A 24,103-nucleotide genomic window follows, 5' to 3' on the forward strand; every position below is an offset into this window, starting at 1 on the left:
CTGCTGATGCAAGGAGCACTTCAAAACTGTGCACATACTGAGAGCCAGATTTGATGACCCTATGGAACCTGCAATTACATGTCTTGATCGATAGATAGGGCTACCTTTTCTCTGTCAGTGTACAACAGTCCTTTCAACGTCCAAAGGTGTTCTAAAGGTGCGGACCTCACAAACATAGAGCAGATTTAACTCAGGAGGAATGCCTTAAAAACAGGCAAATGTATACTATATTTTTAAATTATAAAAATTATAATGCTTATTATTTAAAAATTGATAGAGTAGAGAAGAAATGAAAAATCATCTAATTCTGACACTCAGTGAGGCTTCCATAGGTTTGAGAATCAGGCAGACATATTTCAATCTGCTACTCATAATTGTGTGAGATTTAGCTAGTTATACCCTTCATCTTTTAAAGCTTCTGTTTTCTCATCTGTAAAATGGGAATTATAAGTGTTTACCTCACAAAATTGTTTCAAAAATTAAATGAGAAAATCAAGTTATGTTTCTATCAAAATGTCTAGCACATGGTGGATACTGAGTACAGGTGAGCCAAAAAAGAAAAAAAAATATCTGTCAATTTGCCCTTTAATATCTATACCCATTGTATGAGTGGTCACTTGCCTATGTCTATACCTGACTATATCACTTAAAAATAAACTATGACAATATGGCAAATGGGAAAATTATGTTCCCATTGTGATCTCAATTTGAATTTATCTCATTAGAAATGAGGTTGAATAGATTTCTCATGTTTATTGGTCATTTATATTTTGAGAGTCAGTGTCTTTAAAGTTGTGTCAAAATATCAATGAGCCAGCCCAATTTTGGAAAAAGGAAAATGCTGGACTCTGTGACATATGACTAATAAAAAGCCTCCAAACTGTGCTGAACCTGATTAACTCCACCATTACTTCCAGATACATCCTGACAGGCAGACACCCAGTTTGATTAATTCTGTTTCACTCCGGTAAGCACTCCTGGAATTAATACTTTATTAGTCAACAACAGAAGCTAGCCGGACACTATTGTAAATGCAAATGAAAATGAGAAAACTATGAGAATCCCAATAGAGAACTCTTTAGAAAAGGAATCTATGGTGTTATGAAAAATTTGTTGTAACATTATCAATTTAATCTTGAACAAATGAACAAATTCTTGTGGAAGTTTAATTTCTGGTGTTTTCTAATCCTTCCCATTTAACCTAAAGCACTCCTGAAACTAGAAGGAAGGCACTATTAACTAACCAATAAGACAGTGAGCAGATAAAGTCAAGCACTAGAAGGGGGAACCAAATGCAATTCCTCAAATGGAAGGGGGACAAAGTAAAACTACAAGGCTAATACTTATTGGAGTTTGATCATTTTCATTAGGGACTAAGAGGAAGCAGAGAAGAACAAGCAACGAGATGTGCCTTATGCTGACAGAAAGAAATTTATTGGGGAGAGGTAGAGACCTTTTTAGATGAGAGAAAATTAGACAGATAAACTAATGCCTTTCCTTTTGATTACCTCAGGGAGAAGTTAGACAAGGTTCTCTCTAGAGAGAAATATGTTACATCAGGTAGGGGCGAACAAGCTGCAGAAAGGTTTCTGACATAAAATCAAGACTTGGGATGAATAGAAAATGTACAGGATTATATAAACAGTTAATCAGAGTTGCGTGTGTTAGGTGTCTTTATGTTACATGTTTACTGTGAAAGTTACCTTCTTCAAATCTTCCTTTTATTAATAAATAAACAAGTTTGAGTGATAATAAAGAGACAATACATTGGAACTACCCTATGTCTTGGGAAACTTGTTTAAATTTTTTATCTCTGCAAACAGCACTTATGACCTGCAGCTGATAGTGGGCAACTCTGCCTCTCTGTACACCATCTCCTCCTAAGGGGTGCCAAAATCACAAGGCAACATATTAGAAGGTTGAACTGACCCCTTAAAAATCAACATCACTGAGAAAAGAGCTTCGCGCTGTGCACTGGCAGCAGCAGAGTCAAGAAAATGCATTTGAGAGCCATAACCACAACCTTTCCTGGAAGTGTTTCACAGAAAGAAACTTAAAATTTGAAAAAAGAATATATCATTGGATTTTTGGTGAGTTTGGCAGCAACACCAGTACTAACTAGTAAGAAAATAAAATTAATTACTTAAAAACAGCTCCTTGAGCTTCAACAAGTCATGAAAGCAGAACTACTAAATCTACCATTTTTGTCATATGGAAAGGAGCACACAGAAATGTGTTCATTTGTTCCTGCAATTTTCGTTGTTGTGAGGCCATTATCCTAAGTGAAGTGACTCAGGAACAGAAAAATAAAGGCTGCATGTTCTCACTTATAAGTGGGAGCTAAGCTATGGCTACACAAGGACACAAGTAGTAGTATAATGGACACTGGAGACAAACAAGGTAATTTTTCATTCTTCAGGCCCTCCCAGGAACACAAAACCAAATACTGCATGTTCTCATTTATAAGTGGGAGCTAAGCAGTGGGTATGCATGGTCATACAGAGTGATTTAATGGATATTGGAGACTCAGAAGGGAGAGGGTGAGAGGCTGGTATGGGTTGAAAGTTACCTACTGAGTACAATGTACACTATGGGGGTGATGGGTACAAAAAAACAGACTTCATCACTATACAATATATGCATGTAACAGAAGAAAAATTTAAAAATAGAAAAAAAATAAAATAATGACCAAACAAAATTTTCCACTAACACATTAGAATCATGGCCCCATATGCCCATATCTGTTTGTCCACATATGCACATAGACCTGCATGCACAGGCTTCATTGTCAGAAATACCTGGATTTAAATTCAGACATTTTGAATTCAGAAAGACCATTTTTCAGCTGTACAACCTTGGGAAATTTATTTCAGCCTCTCTGACATGCCCATCCTTACCTATGTAATATAGAATAAAATAGTCTCTACTTCATAGGGTTGCTATGAAGATTGAATAAGATAAACCATGTAAAACACTTAGTATAGCTATTAATACTATTCTTTTTTTGCTTTTATTATTATTTTAATCTACACATAATAATTGTACCTATCTATGGGATACAGTGTGCTATTTCAATATGTATGTACAATATGTAATGATCAAATCAGGGTAATTACCATACCCATAATCTCAAACATTTACCATTTCTTTATGTTGGGAACATTCAAAATCTGCCCTTCTAGCTATTTGAAAACATACAATAAATTTTTGTTAATTACAGTCACCCTATAGTGCTACAGAACATTAGAACTTATTCTTTTATCCATCTGTACCTTTGTTAACCAACCTTTGACTATCCCCTGTCCCCCTACCTCTAGTAACCCCCACCTCCCCCACCTCTAGTAACCACAATTCTACTCTCTGCTTCTATGATATCAACTGTTTTAGCTTCTATGTGTGAGTGAGAACATGTGATATTTATCTTTCCATGCCTGGTTTTATTCATGTAACATAGTATCCTCCAAGCTCATGTTGCTGTGAATGACAGAATTTTGTTCTTTCTTGTGGCTAAATAGTATTCTATTATGTACATACACCATACTTTCTTTATCCATTCAACTATTTATAGACACTTATGTTGATTCCACATCTTGGCTATTGTGAATAGTGCTGCAATAAATAAGAGTCTAGATATCTCCATGAGGTAGTGATTTCATTTCCTTTGGATACATATCCAGTAGTGAAATTGCTGAATCATATAGGTAGTTCCATTTTTAGTTTTATGAGGAATCTTCATACTGTTTTTGATAATGGCTGTTCTTGTCATCATCATCATTAGTATTACATAACTCTGGTACCAGACATACATGTATATTGAAAGACCTAGTTTATTTGTGTGTAGCAAGGAAATCACACATTTCTTGACTAAAGTCTATACCTGGAATTATGGAGTGCATAAACAAGCATGTGTATGTATTTGGGTGTAAGGGTTGAAGGACATTTCACACTTTGCTTCTTTTTATTCCTTATTTTACTTATTCAACCAATACTTATTGAATATCTTCTATGTGTTAGGTAATTTGCCAGCATCGGAGATCTACAGGAGAAAAGACAAAAATTCTGGTTTTAGTAGTGACTAAACATTTTAATAGATAGATATTAAACAGGTTATCACATATATAAATAAAACAAGTGAAAGAGCACAATAAGTATTCTGAAGGAAACTAACAGGAAGCTGAAACAGAGTAATGGATGAGACTATTTTGGATAGGACTGTAAGGTCAGATCTCTCAAAAGAAGTAATATTTAAATTGAGACTGAAAGATTCATATTAAATGCTTAGTGTGAAGTTGGAAGAGTAAGGAAATGAGCATACTAGGATGAAGGAAAAAAATACAAAGAAAGTACTGGACATGTTTAAGAAATAGGAAGAAGACAAGTATAGAACTAAGTGAACAAGGTGGGTGGCCAACTGATATGTCATCCGTTCCTTCACTCTTTCAAAAATAACAACTAATGACAAACACAAAAATGCATGTGCCCAATTCCATTCCTGATTTTAGAAAGTTGAATCTGAGTCTTCTTTCTTCTTCTTGATCAACCAAACTGAAAGTGTTCAATTTTGTTGATTACTTCAAAGAACAAACTTTCAGTTTCAATGCCTTTCTCTCTTGAGATGAGGTCTCATTATGTTCCCAAGGTTGAGGTTCTCAAGGCACCTGAGAAGAATGCTGAATGCTTATTCTGCTCTTATTGAGTGGAGTGTTCTATAGAATCCTATCAGATACAATTGGTTTATAATGTTGTTAAAGCCTTCTATTTTCTTGTTTACCTTATACCTAGTTGTTCTATCAATTGTTAAAACTTGGGTATAAAAGTCTTCAACTATTATTGTTAAATTAATTCATTGGTCTTGAACTCCTGGGCTCAAGCAATCCTTCTGCCTCAGCCTCCCAAAGTGCTGGGATTACAGGCATGAGCCACTGGACTCCTTTTTTAATATTGGTATTTACAACTAAAAATTTCCCTCCATGTACTGATTTAGTTGCATCTAATGAATTTTGGCATTTTGTGTGTTTTTGTTTATTTCTAAGTGCTTTTTAAATTACACTTGTCATTTCTTTTTTGGCCTATTGATTATTTAGGAGTATTTGTTTAATTTCTACATATTTGGGGATTGCTCAAACTTCCGTTATTAATTTCTAATTTAATTTCATTTTGTCATAAGCATACTGTGTATGGTTTCAATTATTTTAAATTTATTGGGATTTATTTAATGCCCTGGTATATTATCTATCCTGCAGAATGTTTCGTATGCACCTGAGAAGAATGCTTATTCTGCTCTTGTTGAGTGGAGTGTTCTATAGAATCCTATCAGATACAATTGGTTTATAATGCTGTTAAAGCCTTCTATTTTCTTGTTTACCTTCTACCTAGTTGTTCTATCAATTGTTAAAAGTAGGGTATGAAAGTCTTCAACTATTATTGTTAAATTATTTATTCATCCTTTTAATTGTCAGTTTTTCTTTTACATATCTTGTGGCTCTGTTGTTATATGAATACATGTTTATAATTGTTATGTCTCCCTAATGAAGTAACACTTTTATCATTGCAAAATTTTCTCCTTTGTCTATATTAAAAATTTTGTATTAAAGTCTATTTTGTTCAATATTAACTACTTCGGATCTATTGTGCATACTGTTTGCATACGATATATTTTTTCAAACTTTTATTCTCAACTTATTTGAATGCTTGAATCTAAAGTGAATTTCTTATAGACAGTATATAGTTGGATCATGTTTTGATTTTTTAAAAATTCCCTTTGGTTAGTGGTCCCCAAACCTTTTTGGCACCAGGGACCAGTTTCATAGAAGACAATTTTTCCACAGACCAGGGTGGGGAGGGAGGGATGGCAAGTGATGGGGAGTGGCTGTAAATACAGATGAAGCTTCACTTGCTCCTCCTCCACTCACCTCCTGCTGTATGGCCGGCAGATTTAGGTCTGCCCGTTTGTCATTTCTTTTCCGTATATTCCTCTCTCTCTCTCTCTCTCTCTCTCTCTCTCTGTCTCTGTCTCTCTCTAGAGATGTAATCTTGCTCTTTTGCCCAGGCTGGAGTGCAGTGACATGGTTATAGCTCACTGTAGCCTCAAATTCCTCAACTCAAGCAGTTTCTCCTGCCTTAGCCTGCTGAATAACTGGGACTACAGGCACATGCCACCACACCCAGCTAATTTTTCTTATTTTTTGTAGAGATAGGGTCTTGCTTAGGCCAATCTTGAACTCATAACTTCAAGCAATCCTCCTATCTCAGCCTCCCAAAGTGCTAAAATTATAGGCATGAGCCACTGCACCCAGCCTCTCCTTCATTTTTAAAGGATAACTTTACTGGATATTCTTCATTGATGGTGTCTTTTTGTTTTCTGTGTTTTGAATATGTTAATCCACTGCCTTCTCTCCTACATAGATTCTGATGAGAATCACCTGTTAATTTTATTAAGAAACTCTTTGTGGAGGGGAAGGGCATGCCTCTAACCCCCACTAGGGAGAGGCAATGATATAAAATGTAACCAAAATTCTGTTCCCTAATAATACCCTGTAAAAAAAATTATTAAGAAACTCTTATACATGATGAGTCACTTTTCCTCTTGCTTCTTTCAAAATTCTCTCTTTGCTTTGGTTTTTGACAGACTATGACTTATCCAGCTGTGGACCTTTTTGAATTTATCTACGTGGAATATGTTGAGCTTGTTGGATGTGTATTTGGTCATATCTGGGGAGTTTTCAGCAATTATTTCTTTAAATATATTTTCTTTTATTTTTTTGTCCTCTCCTCCTGGAACTTCCATTATGCATATATTAGTATGTTTGATGATGTCTCACAGGCCTTTGAGCTTATGTTCATTTTTTCTTTTTTTCTTTCTGTTTCCCAGATTATATAATGTCAATTGACCTATATTCAAGTTCATTGATTCTTTCATCTGCCTTCTCAAATCTACTATTGAGGCTCTCTAATCAATATTTTTATCTTAATTATTATTCTTTTCAACTCCATAACCTCTATACGGCCATTTTTAAAATTTCTCTCTCATTATTAATATTGTCTATTCAGTGAGATATTGTACTTACATTTTCCTTAATTCTTTAGACATTCTTATTACTTTCAGCATATTTGCAATAATTTGTAATCTTTCTCCAGTAAGTCCAACATTTGGAGTTCCTCAGGGACAGTTTCTATTGTTTGCTTTTTGTTTGTATGTATAGAAGATATATTCCTATTTTTGTGGGTCATAATTTTTTGTTGAAATCTGTATATTTTAAATAATATAATATGACAGCTATGGAAATCAGATTTCCCCCCAGTCCCCAGGATTTGCTGTTGCTATTTGTTGCTTTTGTTCTTGCAGAAGGGATCATTATTTTATTGTTAATCACTTTCATGGACTATTTAAAATCTGTATTCTTTGTGTTGTGTGATTATGAAATTGTCTGCTTTATTAGCTGAGTAGTCAGCTAGTGATTGTACAGAGATTTCTTTAAATGTCTTGAATAAATAATTCCTCTGGCCTTGACTGTGGGGCACTGTTTGTATATTGTGGCACATATTCAATGCACCCAAGGGAGTTTATAGTTGTGGCTTAGTCTTTTATTTCCTGCTTGCACAGAGCTTCAGGTGAACCACAGCTGAGAAACAAGGCCTTCTCAAGGCTTTCCTGGATATGAACATAGTCTGCATGTGTGCATGTATGATCTCCTAGATCCTATGAGCATACCAAAATTTTTCAAAGCCCCTATGGCCATCTCATCCAATTGCTTATCCTTTTAATTTTTTTAGTGAGTGTCTTATTAGTCCCAACTGGTAACACCACCTCAAGTAGCTGCATCGTTAAACAAGTTCCACTATTATTTTTTAGAAATGTCTTGAGAATAGGGCTGTTTACACAGAGTGACTTCTGAGTCAGTTGAAATAAAAAGACCTCCAGAGAAGTGGAGCTTTTCAGCAATCTACCAGACAGGTCAAATAGTGGCAATTCTGTGAGGATGGGAGTTTGGGGGAAACTTAAACCTGTTATATCCTCTCCAGTGGCTGTTAAACTTCTGGTTTTCATGGCTAGCATAGTTTTGAGGCTGTTGATTTTCGAGGCTATCATGGAGGTAGGGAGAAAGCATGGGATTAAGGCAAATTAAAACATCACAAAGGTCACTTCTTATTGAGATCATGCCTTCTTTCTTGAACAAATGATTCCCAGATTATTGTAAACTTTTAGTTAATTTCCAGAATTCTATAAAAGTTTATTTTAACAATGTTTGCTAGTGTTTTTATCGCTTTATAGAAAAGCAGAGTTTTGGAGTTACTTCACCATTTTGAAAGTTCTTCTCAAGGGTTTTAACTTTCAGGGAAATGGCAGGTTTTTGAAGGAGTTTGAGCAGTGGAGTGTACTGATCTGACTAAAATTTTAAAAGGGTCACTCTGACTATTGCATAAAAAATTGACAGATCAAGGGTGGAAGCATAGAGAATACTTAGAAGGATATTTCAATAGCTTAGGTAAAAGGTGATGGTGGCTTAGAATGAGATAATAATAAAAGTGGTGAGAAGTAATAGAATTTTTTAAATAATTTGAATCAAGGATCACTAAGATTCAGTGATGGATTGGACCAGGGTTGTGAAAAAATGTCAAGGATAACTCAAATGTTTATATTGTAAAAAACTGAAGTAGCAGAATGGACATAATGGAGATGGAGGATATTAGGAAATATTTGGAGGAGAGAAAGTATAGGCAAAGAATTAGAGTTCAATTTTTCACAGGTTAATTTTGAGAGACTTATTAAACAAAAAAGAAGCAATGTCAGTTAAGCATGTAAATATATGAATCTGGAATTCAGGGGAGAGATGTGAACTGAATATATAAATATGGAAATTGTCGACATATAGAGTAAATTAAAAGCCATAGGGCTGAGTGAGATCACAAACAGATACATAGCTAGAGAAGACAAAAGGTCCAAGAACTGAGACTGGAGGGAGTCCAACCTTGGAGACAATGGAGGAAAATAATCTGCAAAGAATACTGACATGGAGGGGCTAGTTAGCTAGACTGTAGACAAAGAAAGTGTATTGTCTTGTAAAACAAAGGATATGAAGAAGGAGCGAATGATTAAATGCATCAAATGCTGCCAATAGGCCAAGTAAGATAAGAACAGACAATTGATCAAACACACTGGCATTTTCTATGAAGTACAATAGATATGAATATTACATTCCATTTTGCAAGTAGATTACTGAAAGAGTAAGTGAGGTTACACACCTCCCTCACCCTGAGATAGAGATACGTAATATGCTGGAAACTACAGATAACTTTGACTTCTGGTTTTGCTTGTTAACACATCCGCACATTTTATTCTGTGAGATACATCATGCAAAGGTTTTTTGTTTTTTTTTTCTCTCTTTTCGATAGTTTCTTAAAAAATAACCAGTTTGGAATCTGGTATGGCAGAATGGTTTGTTTTAGACCATCATCTCATAGATTTTTTTTTAAAAAAAACCTCTGTACAAAATATTAAAAATGAACTATAGTTAACCACTGCATACTGACATTCTGGTCAAAAAGAACCACATATGCAATGGTGGTCCTGTAAGATTATAATGGAGCTGAAAATTCCTATTGCCTAGTAATGTCATGGTTGTTGTAATGTTGTAGCACAACCCTTTACTCATGTGTTTGTAGTGATTCTGGTGTAAACAAATCTATTGCACAGTCAATTGTCTAATAGCAATCTATTAGCAGTTGTCTAATAGTGTAGCCATACAAGAATGTATAGCATATAGTACTTGATGATAATAAACAGCTACGTTACTAGTTTATGTATTTACTATACTATACCTTTTATCATCATTTTAGACTGTACTCCTTCGACTTATTTTTTTAAAAAAAGGTTAACTGTAAAACAGCCTTGGGCAGGTCCTAAAGGAGGTATCCCAGAAGAAGGTATTATTATCATAGGGGATGACAGCTCCATGCCTGTTATTGCTCATGAAGACCTTCTGGTGGGACAAGATGTAGAAGTGGAAGACAGTGATATTGCTGATCCTGACCTGTGGAGGCCTTAGGCTAATCTGTGTGTTTGTGTCTTAGTTTTTAACAAAAAAAGTTTAAAAAGTAAAAAAAAAAAAAACCTACATAGAAAAAAACTTATAGAATAAAGATATAAAGAAACAAAATATTTTTGTATATCTGTACAATGTGTTTGTGTTTTAAGCTAAGTGTTATTACAAAAGAGTCAAACAGTAAAAAAATTTAAAATGTTATGGAGTATAAAAGTTACAGTAAGCTGACAATTTATTATTGAAGAAAGAATTTTTTAAATCAATTTAGTGTAGCCTAAGTGCACAGTGTTTATAAAGTGTACAGTGGTGTACAGGACTGTCCTAGGCCTTCACATGCACTCACCACTCACTCACTGACTCATCCAGAGCAACTTCCAGTCCTGCAAGCTCCGTTCATGGTCTTGTTACCAAACAAAGGTTCTGCTACCCACCACCAGAGAACCAAACACTAGAGGAAAGTGTTGGTAAAGGAAAGGTAGTTTATTCAAGTGTCAGCAGCCTGAGGAGATGGCAGACTATTGTCTCAAAAACCATCTCATCTTTCTCTGCTTACTGATCAACTTATAAAGGGAAAGGGTAAAGGGGGTTCATGGAAGAAAGCAAGCTTTATTCAAGTCATCATGGCTCTTTCAGTGGTTATCAGCAAACAATAGGTCGTCTGGTGGATCTTGTCATTATCAGTCTGAGATTGGCCTGTTCCAGACTCTTCATCTGTTTTCCTTAAGGTTCTTTTCTAATCTTATGCCTGGCAGCTGTGTAGGCAAGCAGCAGGTTAATGCTCAACTTTTAAGACAGAACAAGCCAAAAGTATACTGGAAGAAAAATGACTTTCCTTTAGCTATCCTAGTGATACAGTCTGAATGGCCCTGGGAGTCACTTACAGTTCCATTTTTTGTCTTTTATACTGTATATTTTCTATATCTTGTCTATATTTAGATTACAAATATTCACCATTGTGTTACAATTGCCTACACTATTCAGTACAATAACATGCTATACAGGTTTGTAGCCTAGGGGTAAGAGGTTATATCATGTAGCCTAGGTGTGTAGTAAGCTATATTGTCTCAGTTTAAGTACACTTTATGACATTGGCACAACATGTCACATTTCTCAGACCATATCCCCAAAGTTAAGTGACTCATGACTCTGAAGGCACTAGACAGCACCCAAAAGCAAGTAGAAGCCACACTAAACTGTTAAAAGAAATAAATCACACTTGATGAAATCCATATCTATGCAGCTTTTCCCCTAAGGGCTCTACGCAGGAAATTCTGTGCAAGGTAGCTAGAACCCAAGCAGAAATCTCAAATCACATTGGTTTGATCTATTAGAGCATGAGGTTGGGGCTTACCAGAGTAGCTAGAAATTAAAGGGGGAAATCCCAGAAAGGGGCATGTCACAGAGAGGTGTGCCCCAGTTTTTATGTAAAATGCCCTGACATAGATATGTACAGAGAAAACAATAAGAACACTAGCAGAAAGCAACAGAAATAAGGCTGAAGAATTGGAATAGAGATTGCAGCAGTTGCTCACCATAGGGACACAGAGCTTGGTAGCCAAATGCCACCAATTTGGAAGACCTTGGCAAATATCTTAGGTTTTTATTGAAATTTCAGAAAGACTATGCCTTAGAAATAAAGACTACGTCCAAGGATTAAGGATTCACCCTAAAACTAAGAGCAAAACTGAGTCAGGCCCACACTAACAATGTGAAAAATGAAGGTTTCAAAAGCTCAAGATGATCAGCCTGTAATTTAAAAGTCAGCTAGTGGAACCCGTTCTACTAAGCGAAGTATCCCAAGAGTGGGAAAATAAGCACCCCATATACTCACCATCAAATTGGTATTAACTGATCAACACTGAAGTGGACATATAGGAATAACATTTATCAGGCATCAGGCAGATGGGAGGGGGGAGGAAGGGTTGGGTATATACATGCATAATGAGTGTGATGCTCACTGTCTGGGGATGGACACACTTGAAGCTCTTACTGGAGGGAAGGAAGGGCAATATATGTAACCTAAACATTTGTACTCCCATAATATGTTGAAATAAAAAAAAGTCAGCTAAAACAAAAATAAAAATACTCTTAGGAGGTGAAGAAATAATAGAGAAAAGAACAGAAACAAATGAACAAGAAAACAGAAAATAAGTAAAGCAAAATGTTTATTCTTTGACCATATTAATAAAACACTTAAATCCCTAGTAGATCTGATGAGGAAAAAAACAGAGAGACGACTTTTACTTTTGGTCATAGCTGAGTAAGATCTTACTAGACCAACACTCCTGCAAATAACAACTACAAATTCCAGACATAATATAAAATGCACCTACTTAGAGACACTGGGGAGGAAACAGAAGGGGCCATACTCGGAGGAAGGGAGTTACACAAAACAAGTTCCCATTTTCAGGAGTTTTAGCTAAGGCCATGTGTAGACAGCATGGTATGCAGAGGGGTGGCAGTAGGGGAGGTAGTCTTTCTTTTCTGAGGATATGGAAAAGCAAATCTAGCGAAACAACAGTGCCGGAGAAAGAGGGAATATCCCAGAAGAAAAACACCAAGGGAATGAGAATTCTCAAATTCTGTCTGACCACATATTTGGCTGACCCCTGAACCACACATCAGGTTCAAAGCTCAATTAAATACAAAAGATGTGAAATAAGATTGGAGCTTCCACTTAAAAATCAGTGTTTGCAGCTTGAGTACAACTGAGATAATTGCCAGTTAAAAAAAAGAAAAAAAAAAGAAACACTCATCAGGGAATAAATAACAGAATTAGATCCTTTACAATTTAACATTTATAATGTCTGTGCTGCAATCCAACCTGTAAAGATACAGGAAAATATTATACATACTCAATACAAAAGAAAATCAACTGAAACCTTTCACTAACTAACACAAATAATAGAATTGGCAGACATGTATTTGAAAGCATTTTTCTAACTATTCCCAGTGAAATAAAAAGAAATTACAGCCAGTCATGCACTGCATAATGGCGTTTCAGACAATGACAGACTACACATACGACAGCAGTCCCTTAAGATGATAATGGAATTATGTAATGGAGTACACTATAACATCTAGGTTTGTGTAAGTACTCTCTATGATGTTCACACTATGATGAAATGCCCTGATGGCACATTTCTCAGAATGTGTCCCCATTGTTAAGAGACACATGACTATACTTGAATGAAAAGACAAAAATTCTCAGCAAATAAATAAATAAATAAAAACAAAAAAAAGACAAAATGAAACTATAGAACTGAAAATACAATACCTGAAATTAAATTCAGTGGATTTACTTAAATGCAGAATGGAGATGACAGAGGAAAAACAAATTTAATTTGAAGATTGACCAATGTAAAAATCACAGAGAAAAAAATCGCTGATAAAAAATGAATAAAGTCTCAGTGACCTATTAGAAAATATCCACAGTCTAACATAAGTGGAATTGTAGTTCCAAAATAATAAAAGACAGAAAATGGAACATAAATAAATATATTTGAAGATAAAATGGCTGAAATTTCCCAAAATTAAACAAAAGCATAAATTTACAGATTTATTATAAGATGTCTAAAACCACCAAGTAGAATAAAGCACAAAAAAGGCCATGCCAAGGCATCCCATCCTTAAATTGTTGTCATCCAAGAATAAAGAGCAAAAATCTCAAGAGCAGTAAGAGAAAAGCAACATAATACCTATAAGGGAAAATAATTAGGTTAATTCTCATCAGAAAATAAAGAGGCCAAAGTAGAGTGGAAAAATATATTTAAAGTGCCAGAAAAATAAAACAAACCATAAACTCCGACTAGTGCATCCAGTGAGAATATTCTTTAAGAGTGAAGGCAAAATAAAGACATTTCAAATAAAATGAAATAGAAGTAACAAAATTTGTCATCTGTAGAACTGCACAATAAGAAATGATAAAATAAGTTCTTCACGCTGAAGGGAAATTTTGACAGATGGAAACTGAGATTTGCAAAATGAAATGAAAAGTATGGAAAATTATACATATCTAGGGAAATACCAAAACATTTTTGCTCTTTTCATCTTAATTTCTTTATAATTCATGTGATTGCTAACATAAAATGTATTGCCTTGTCTTAAGGGATATATATCATATGTAGATGTAATAGATGTTAACAGTAATAGCATAAAGCAAGAGTAGGCAAACATTGTGCAAAGGACCAGAAAATAAGTATTTTAGATTTTGCAAGCCACATGGTATCTCTTTCACATCTTTGCTTTTGTATTTATAACCCTTTTAAAACATGTAAATATTCTTAGCTTGAGAGTCATACAGAGACAGGCTGCAAGACAGATTTGGCCCATGGGCCACAGTTTGCTAACCCAAGGCAGATACCTATATGGAAAAACAAAATGAACCTCTATTCTTATCATATCATACTCTAAAATTAACTGAATATGGACAATGGACCCAAGTAAATGCTAAAACTACAGGATTTCTAAAAGAAAATAGGAGAACATCTTTATGACATTGGCAATGACAAAGATTTTCTGGACAGAACCCGAAAAGCACTAATCATTTAAAAATGGATAAACAAAACTTCATCAAAATTAAAAACTTTTGCTCTTCAAAAACACCATTCAGGAAATGAAAAGGCAAATCACTGGGAAAAAATATTCACAATGTTTATATTTGATACAATATAATATGTGGAATATATAATTAATACCTAAAAATCGATAACAAAATGATAACCTAATAAAAATGGGCAAAAAACTTGAGCACATACTTCACAAAGGAAGATATGTGAATTGCCAATAGACACATGTACTCAGCATTATTTGTCATTAGGGAAATGCAAATTAAAGTCACACTAAGAGGGTGATCTTAAGGTGAAAAGTGAATGAGAACACTCTGTACTATCTTTAAAACTTTTCACTAAATCTAAAGTTATTTCAGAATAGTTAAAAATAATTAGATTCGACCATACACCCACTATAATGGCTAAAATTAAAAATACCAACCACCACAAATATTGGTAAGGATGTGGAGCAACAGAAAATCGACTTTCATATATTGCTAGTGAGCATGTAAAATAGTACTTTTTAAAAATCTGAAAACTTCTTAAAAATTAAACCTATATCTACTCTATGACCCATCCACTAGATTCCTAAGTATTCACTCAAAAGAACTGAAAACATGTCGACAAAATGACTTGCACATGTTCATAGCAACAATATTTAACATAGTCCCAAATCAAAAACAACTCCAATTCCATCAACAGGAGGATAAACAAATTATAGCATATTCATGCAATTGAATATTACTAAGTAATAATAAAAAATAAACAGCCAACACTTATGCAACCACATGGATAATTCTCAAAAATGTTAAGCAAAAAAAAGTTAAACACAAAAATATTCGTAGTGTATGCTTTCATGTAGATAAAGTCAAAGAACTGACAAAACTTATGTGGGGAAATAGAAAACAGAACAGTGTTTGCTGATGGGGGTAGTGATTGACTGGAAAGGAACACAGGAAAATTTGGGGGATTGTAGAAATAGTCTATATCTATACTGAGGTTGTGGTTATATAGAGATATATGTATATATTTTAGAATTTATATAGTTTACACTTAAGATATGTATATTTAATTATATGTAAATTTCACTTCAATTTTCAAAAGAGAGAAAATATAAGCCTCAGAGGATCAAAATGGAGTATTTAAAGTTGTATTTCAAGTTCATGCAAGTCCTTTGAGATGCAGGTTTCACTGTCTCAACAAACACCTTTATACTGAGTAACTGATATTCCAGCAATATAAATGAACAATTCCGTACTCTTAGCACTTCAAGTCCAATCCCAAATGTATAAAAGGCCAATCCATTATTCCTTTCAGTTTCTCTTCTTCTGTCTTTGGATGCAGATCTCAGATGGGTTTTCCATTCCTAATAGAATGGGAGTTTGTTATTGAATATCTCAACTTTGCTCTCCAAATTATCAGGCCATATCCCAATGGCAAGAATTATAAATGCATTTCAACCACTGCATTGGGTTTTATAACATCTGAGAGAAAAGCTAAATAGGGAACTGTCGACTTTTTTCTGGAGAAGTAAAACAGTAAGACAGGCACAAGATATCGTACCCCAGTGCTTATCTTGTCATGTTATAACATAACCAAAGGCTATTTTTCACTTGCTTTGATTTAATGACCAAGGATTTTGGTGTTCTAAATTGCTACTGCCCACACGTTTCCTAATATAGCTGTAGTCCAAGAAGCTGAAGGAGTCCTAAAGGAATGCAGTGGCAGTCCCCTACAAATACCTCAAATCCTAAAATATGCCAACTCGACAGAATGATTGATGGTATACTCTTAGAATTACCTCAAACTTCATAAAGTACTTGTGTACACAGTTACCACTTCAGCTGCATCTTCTCAGTTTGTGAACATGCTGAAGAAATCTGCTTCTTAATGACAGCAGCTGCCATTTACTGAACACTTGAATCAAACACTGCTGTGCATTATTTTATTTTATCTCCAAAACAACTTTATTACGTAAGTACTACTATAATCATATCCATCCTCCAGATGAAGAAACTGAGATTCAGAGAAATTAGAGGTTACACAGCACGTGGAACAACTGAGATTTCAATTAGGGATTGCCTAATAACAGCACTCTCACTCAAATACTAAGTTATGCTGCTGTGTTGCTAAATCTTTATCATGTTCATAGCTTGAGTTTGCTTACAAAAGGAGTTTAAGCCATGCATGCAGCCCCTGATATTTTATAGTAAAAATACCGTACAAGTCACCCCTCATGACAGGAGGAAAAAAGGGGGCATATGATCACATGTAGGAAATTGTTTCAAGGAAAGAAAGGGGGGATGGGTCACTAGGATAATCCAGTTATCAAAATATTTACCTAGATAGTCTCTGTAATCATTGTAGAGCAAGCAAAGGAGATAATAAGTTATTGCCCAGGGACTCTGTCCCTTGAGTATCCCAAAGACAAGAACTTCTTGCGATTGAGTGTATAGCCATTAAATGTTTTAATTGCAATGCTTGCTTTCTCGTTCAAGTGACTGAGTCTAGCTGGAAATATTTGGGGACCCCAAGGCAAATCCTTGAGAGGAATGTGACATGACTTGCAAAATATTTCAGAAAACAGGCCCAGGATATGAGACTTGGTTTCTCTTTAGGCACAACAATGAGGTTCCCTTTGGGTCCAGCTCTTAAAAACTGATGCTTCTACCCTGACAGAGGCAGTGGAGCCATAATTTTTTTAATTTTTTTTTAGAATAAAAAGAGGCTTCTCTCAGTTTTCACCACAGTTATGAAGAAGAGTTTTTCAAGTTTTCCTGAACACTTTTCTTTATTTGTTGCAATAAGAAGAAGACTATTCAAATTAACCTCACCCATTCAGGTATTTAACATCGATACATTCTCATTGAGAGATATAAGGAGATTTTGTATCTGGAGAGCTTCTTATTAACTGTTCTTATCTGGTCAAATTTCACTAGGCAGACCACAGGAAGTTGTAGATCCTAGCACTGCCCGGATATTGGACTTTCTCCCACATCTCTGCCTGGGAACTGCCAGCTGAGTTATTGCTGTCGGAGAATTATGCAGTGTGTCTGGGCTTTGGGGTTATCTGATCAGCACAGGCATCAGTGAGTAAAGTTTATTTTTCCCTCAGTCAAAGAATTATAAACTCAGAGTCTTATGCACGGAATAACCTAAAAGGTGATCTTGTCCAACTTCCAGTCAATATCTGAGTCACTTGAGCAGCACATTTAGGCTCCTGTAATAATAATAGCATAGAAATAAATTTGGGTGCTTACTGTATGCCAGGGATAATGTTTATGAATAATCTCATTTAATATTTATAACATCACTCTGAGGCAGAAATTATTTTACAGATGACAAAAGTAAAGCTCAGATATGTTAGATGATTTGTCCAAATCCACACGGAAATGTCAGAGCCAAGATTCAAACCCAGGTCTGTCAGCAGAGGTCACATCTTTACATACCATATTGTTTCTCAAAACTCAAATATCTGGGGTAACTTCAACCTCTAATATTCCATCATGTTGTTTCTGAGTGTTGACTCATACTTGTCAGAATATCCACATCAGTGTTGGATTCAGAAAATTTGGTTAGCCTTCCTCTACTTTCTCATTTTCCGCCTTCCTCTCCCATCAATAGCAACATATCTACTTTTATTTTTAATATTAGTCCTTTATTCCATGGTGAGAAAAAATATTAGTTAGTGGGAACATAAACCTGGTCATTAAACCATGAAATGATAAGACAAAATAAAAGCCTCTCTTGAAGACAATACAGGAAATTTAGAACCACAGAAGAGATCTGTCATAGATATTAATAAGGCCCCAAAGTGTCACTGAGTTCTAACTTAAATACAGCAAAGGTCCTCTGCTCAAAATGCATCTCTGTTGTTCACTGGGTTCTATAACACACAGTGGCAAGACTTGTTTCTCCCTTCCTACGTACTAGATGGTGATCTCTTCCAGTGCAAGGACCATGTCTTTTACTTATCTCTGTTTCCTTTAAAGTATATATATATTTATCTTTGCAACTTTTATTCAGCACACTTTTTGTCCCTAACACTGTACGGTCCACTGGGTACACAAGACAAAACACAGTCTCTGTCGCAGTCTAGTGGCAAAACAGAACTCTAAACCTACAATGTAATAAAGATTGCTCTAATAGAAGTGCTCAGAGTGCTACAAGAACATAGCAGATAGTACAAAGTCATGCACATTGTAGGTGCTCAATATCCATTTGTTATATTTAATTTACTTAGGGATAAGAAGGGACTGGCTCAATAGAGGGGAACCATGGCCTGTTAGATGGATCAAGGCCATGACAAGTATTTAAAATGAACTCTCAGTTCAAGTTCTTCCATGTCTACTGCTTAGTTACCTAAATTAAGGTCAGCACACAGACTGCTCTGGCTATTAAAACACAGGACACATTCCCTATCCTTAAACATTTTTACTCCAATATGTCACTCTGCAAGTGTAATCTTAGAGGAGAATATTGTATTATCATATGGCCCCAAAACAAGTTTTGAGTAGGTTGGGACTGACAGTAGTGGCAGAAGTGATTTCCTGTTCAGTACTGGTTAAAGTTTTAGAGTTAGAGAAGGTATGGGTAGGGGGATACTTACTGTGGATACATGAAAAGAGACAAGCTAGAAGGGGTAAGGGTTAGGGTTAGGGTCAGGTTTAGGGTTAGGGTTAAGAGCCTCTGAAAACATGGAGTAGACAGTTGTATAATGTTAGCTGATAGAGAACAAGTAATATAATTGGTGTTGCCAGCACAGGTAAACAGCCAGACTAGGTAATAAGTAAGCAGTGATGAAAACCAGTTACTAAAGTAACTTAGGGGTCGTTTTGTTGTATGGATGTTAGGAGAAATGTCTGGGTGGGGTACCAGTGGGAAAGAAAGAGATTTAGCATCACTGCAGGAAAAAGAGCTGGACATGCATGAGATCCTCCCATCTCCACCCTGTGCCTCCTTCTGTACCCTCTCTATGCTCATATTTCTTTCTTTCTTAGCCCTTATCTTTCTCTTTGCTCCTTAATTTCCTTCAAACAAGTATTTATTAATGCCTATCATGGATGAAACATTGTACCAGATAAAGAGACAAATGGCACAGGATTCCTCCCCTCAAGGAGCTAATAATCTAGAGAGAGAGGCAAATATGTATTATATATGTGCAATTAACTACAATTTAATGAAGGAAGTGGTATGTGCTATAACAGAGCAGAAATAGAAATACAAAATACTGTGAGAAAACACTGGAGGAAAATATTAATTCTGATTGGGAAGAAGAGCTTCCTGGAGTAGATGGAGCAAAGACAAAGAATGGCTAGAATTTCAATGGACTGGATAAAGAAAGGTAGTCATTCTGGTCAGAGGATGTGAGCAAATTCATCAAATGTGGAATGTCTGGGGAATGGTGGAAATGGACTGTGTAGGGAGGCAAATTCATCTTAGTTTTCCCGGGATTTTCCAGATTTTATCACTGGAAGCCCTACATCCTGGAAAATTTCTCAGTCCTGTGTAAACAGGGATGGTTGGTCACCAAAAGTTTGCACGGGACATTGGGGATATACATCATATGGAGCAAAGAAATGAAGGAAAAACCAAGGGCCAGCGAAGACAACCTACAGAAAGTTAAGTTGAAGACTAGACATGAAGACTGAAGGCCAGGCTAAGAAAGTCATTACTTAATTTTATAGGCAGTGGGAAATGAAACAAGATTTTTGGGTAGGGGAGTAATGTCATCAAGACATAGGATTACTCTGGCAAAAATATCCAAGGCCGATGAAAAAGGTAAAAAACTAGTTTGGAAACTATTGCAAAGTCCATGCAAAAGCACATAGAAGATTCTGGGAAGGAAAACTAAAATGGGGATGGAGCAGAGGAGCCACATTGAAGAGACAGTGCAGTGCAAAGGTCACTTAACTGTAGCAACTGATATGGGAAATTATAGAAGGAAAGACTGTTGACTAAGTATCCCAACCTGGTTCATTGGGAAAATTGAGGTGCCATTAGCAGGAGTAGGGAAGTATCATTACAACTTTAGATGGAATGGTGACAAATATATTTTAATTTGTTTAATTTCAAACATTGGAAATTTTGTGTAAAATTTATTTATTTTTATAGCCCTTTTTATATTTCAGGAAATTATGGGGGTACAAACATTTTGGTTACATATTATGACTTTGCCACATACCAACCATGATTTGAGATGCACTCTTTCCCCCATTACAATGCTCACCATGTCCATTAGTTGTGAGTTTACCCACCTCCAACCCTTCTACCCCCAAAGAATATTACTGCTGTGTAAGCACCTTAGTGTTGATCAGTCAGCGCCAGTTTGATGGCAAGTACAAGTGGTGCCTATTCTTCCATTCTTGTGTTACCTCACTTCAGAGGATAAGTTCAAGGTCTATCCAGGAAAATATAAGAGGTGCTGGATGACCTTCATTTCTTATAATTGAGTAGTATTCCATTGTATACATATACCATATTTTATTAATCCACTCATGGATTGAGGGGCACCTGGGTTGTTTCCACATCCTTGCTATAGTGAATTGTGCTGCCATAAACATTTGAGTGCAGATGTCTTTTTTATAGAATGACTTTTGTTCCTTTGGGTAGATACCTAATAGTGGTATTGCTGGATCAAATGATAGTTCTACTTGTAGATCTTTGAAGTATCTCCAAATTCTTTTCCACAGAGGTTGCACTAATTTGCAGTTCCAACAGCAGTGTAAGAGTATTCCTATCTCTCCACATCCTCACCAGCATTTGTTGCTTTGGGATTTTTTGATACAGGAGAATCTTACTGGAGTTAGGTGATATCTCATCGTGGTTTTGATTTGCATTTCTCTAATGATTAGAGATGTGGAGCATTTTTTATATGTTTGCTGGCCATTATTCTATCTTCTTTTGAAAAGTTTATGTTCATGTCCTTCACCCATTTATTAATGGGGTTGTTTGATTTTTTTCTTGTTTATTTTTTTGAGTTCTAGATAGATTCTTGTTATCAGCCCTTTGTCAGATGTGTAGAGAACAAATATTTTCTCCCATTCTGTAGGTTGTCTATTGACTCTAATGATAGTTTCACTGGCTGTATAAAAGCTTTTTAATTTGACCAGGTCCCATTCATTTATTTTTGTAGTTACTGTAATTGTTTTGGGGGTCTTCTTCATAAATTCTTTGCCTAAGCCAATGTCTGAAAGAGTCTTCCCTATATTTTCTTCTAGAATCCTTAAGGTTTCATGCCTTAGGTTTAAGTCTGTTATCCATCTAGAATTGATTTTTGTAAGAGGAGAGAGGTGGAGATCCAGTTTCAATCTTCTGCATGTAGCTACCCAGTTTTCCAAGCACCATTTGTTGAAAAGGGATACTTTTTCCCAGTGCATATTTTTGTCTGCTTTGTCAAAGATTAGATGAATGAAGAAAAATTGAAAGCATTCCCACTTAGATCTGGAACCAGACAAGGATGCCCACTATCCCCACTTCTATTCAATATAGTGCTGGAAGTTCTTGCTAGAGCAATTAGATAAGAGAGGGAAATTAAGGGCATCCAAATGGGGGCAGAAGAGATCAAACTCTCACTCTTTGCAGATGATATGATATTATATCTAGAAAACCCCAAGGATTCAACCATGAAACTCCTGGAATTGATAAATGAATTCAGTAAAATCTTGGAATACAAAATAAATACACACAAATCAGAGGCATTCTTACATGCCAATAACAGTCAAGCCAAAACTCAAATAAAAAATACAGTACCTTTTACAATAGCCTCAAAGAAAATAAAATATCTAGGTATATATTTAATGAAAGAGGTGAGCCACCTATATAGGGAGAACTATGAAACACTAAGTAAAGACATTGTAGAAGTTGTAAACAGATGGAAAAATCTACCTTGCTCATGGATTGGTAGAATCAACATTGTTAAAATGCTCATACTACCTAAAGTGATCTACAGAATTAATGCAATCCCCATCAAAGTACCAGCATCATTCTTTACAGATTTAGAAAAAATAATTCTATGTTTTGTATGGAACCAGAGAAGACCTCGTATAGCCAAAGCAATCTTAAGCCAAAAGAACAAATTGGGAGATATCAGTCTACCAGACTTCAAACTGCACTACAAGGCTATAGTAACTAAAACAGTATGGTATTGGCACAAGAATAGAGGCATAGACCTTTGGAACAGGACTGAGAATCCAGAGGTGAAACCATCCGCATATTGTTATCTATATTTTAATTTTTTAATTTTAATTTCCAATAGTCTGGGGTTTGAGAAGCCAAATGGACATATGACTTATGGTTTAAAGAAAGATGTCTGGCCTCTAGCTATAAGCTTTGGGAGTCATGAGTACAAGAATTAGATGACACCATAAGGTCAGATATGGAAAGAATAAAGTTACAGAAGTTAGTAAGAAATGTATGGTGGTCAGTAGAGTTTTTACAAGTAGTCTAGTTTTTATCTCCTTCCAGGTATGTGACAGCATCACCATATGATTGCTTTAAGCCAACTAAATGTTAGTAAACATGACTTATGTCACTTCTAGGCAAAAGCTTAAAGAGACAGTAAAGAATTCACTATACTGCTTTTGTCCTGCTTCAGCAGTCGTAAAGCATGTGTCAAGAAGAATACCTAATAAGTCTGAGTCCTTCAATGAGCAAGGCCTCATTGCAGATCCATGCTGATGGATATCTAGCATGAGCAAAAAAAAAGGCCTTTGTTGTTTCAAACCACTAAAAATTTGAGGGTTATTTGTTACTGTAGAGTAAGCTAGCTCATCTTGAATGTTACTGAGAACTTAGAAGTACATACACTTGGTGGCTGGGCACAGTGGCTCACACCTGTAATCCTAGCACTCTGGGAGGCCGAGGCAGGTGGATCGTTTGAGCTCAGGAGTTCGAGACCAGCCTGAGCAAGAGCGAGACCCCATCTCCAATGGAAAAAAAAAATTTAAAAATTAGCCAGACAGCTAAAAATATATAGAAAATATTAGCCCGGCATGGTAGTGCATGCCTGTAGTCCCAGCTACTCAGGAGGCTGAGGCAGGAGGATCGCTTGAGCTCGGGAGTTTGAGGTTGCTGTGAGATAGGCTGATGCCACAGCACTCTAGCCCAGCAGGCAACAGAGTGAGACTCTGTCTCAAAAAAAAAAAAAAAAAAAAGAAGAAGAAGTACATACACTTAGAGACTAGAAAAAAGAGGGAGCTGACAAGGGAATCTGTAATGGGGATGGAGCAGAGGAGCCATATTGAAGAGAGAGAATAGTGGAAAAAAATCATTGAACCTCAGTGATTTTACTATAAGTTATAAAATTTATAGTAAAAGAATAGTCAGAGGTGAGACATGCATAAAGAGAAAATGGATCTTAGAAGACAAGGGAAATTTCAAAAAGTAAGAGTGCTAAGTAATGTTAGATGAAATAAATCAAAGACTGAGAAAACATTGGATTTGGCCATTAATAGCCCATTAGGTCACTTTCTAGTAGGTTTAGTTGCGCGATGGAAACAGAAGCAGAGT

This window comes from Microcebus murinus, chromosome X (genome assembly GCF_040939455.1).
Source record: "Microcebus murinus isolate Inina chromosome X, M.murinus_Inina_mat1.0, whole genome shotgun sequence".
Classification (NCBI taxonomy): Eukaryota; Metazoa; Chordata; class Mammalia; order Primates; family Cheirogaleidae; genus Microcebus; species Microcebus murinus.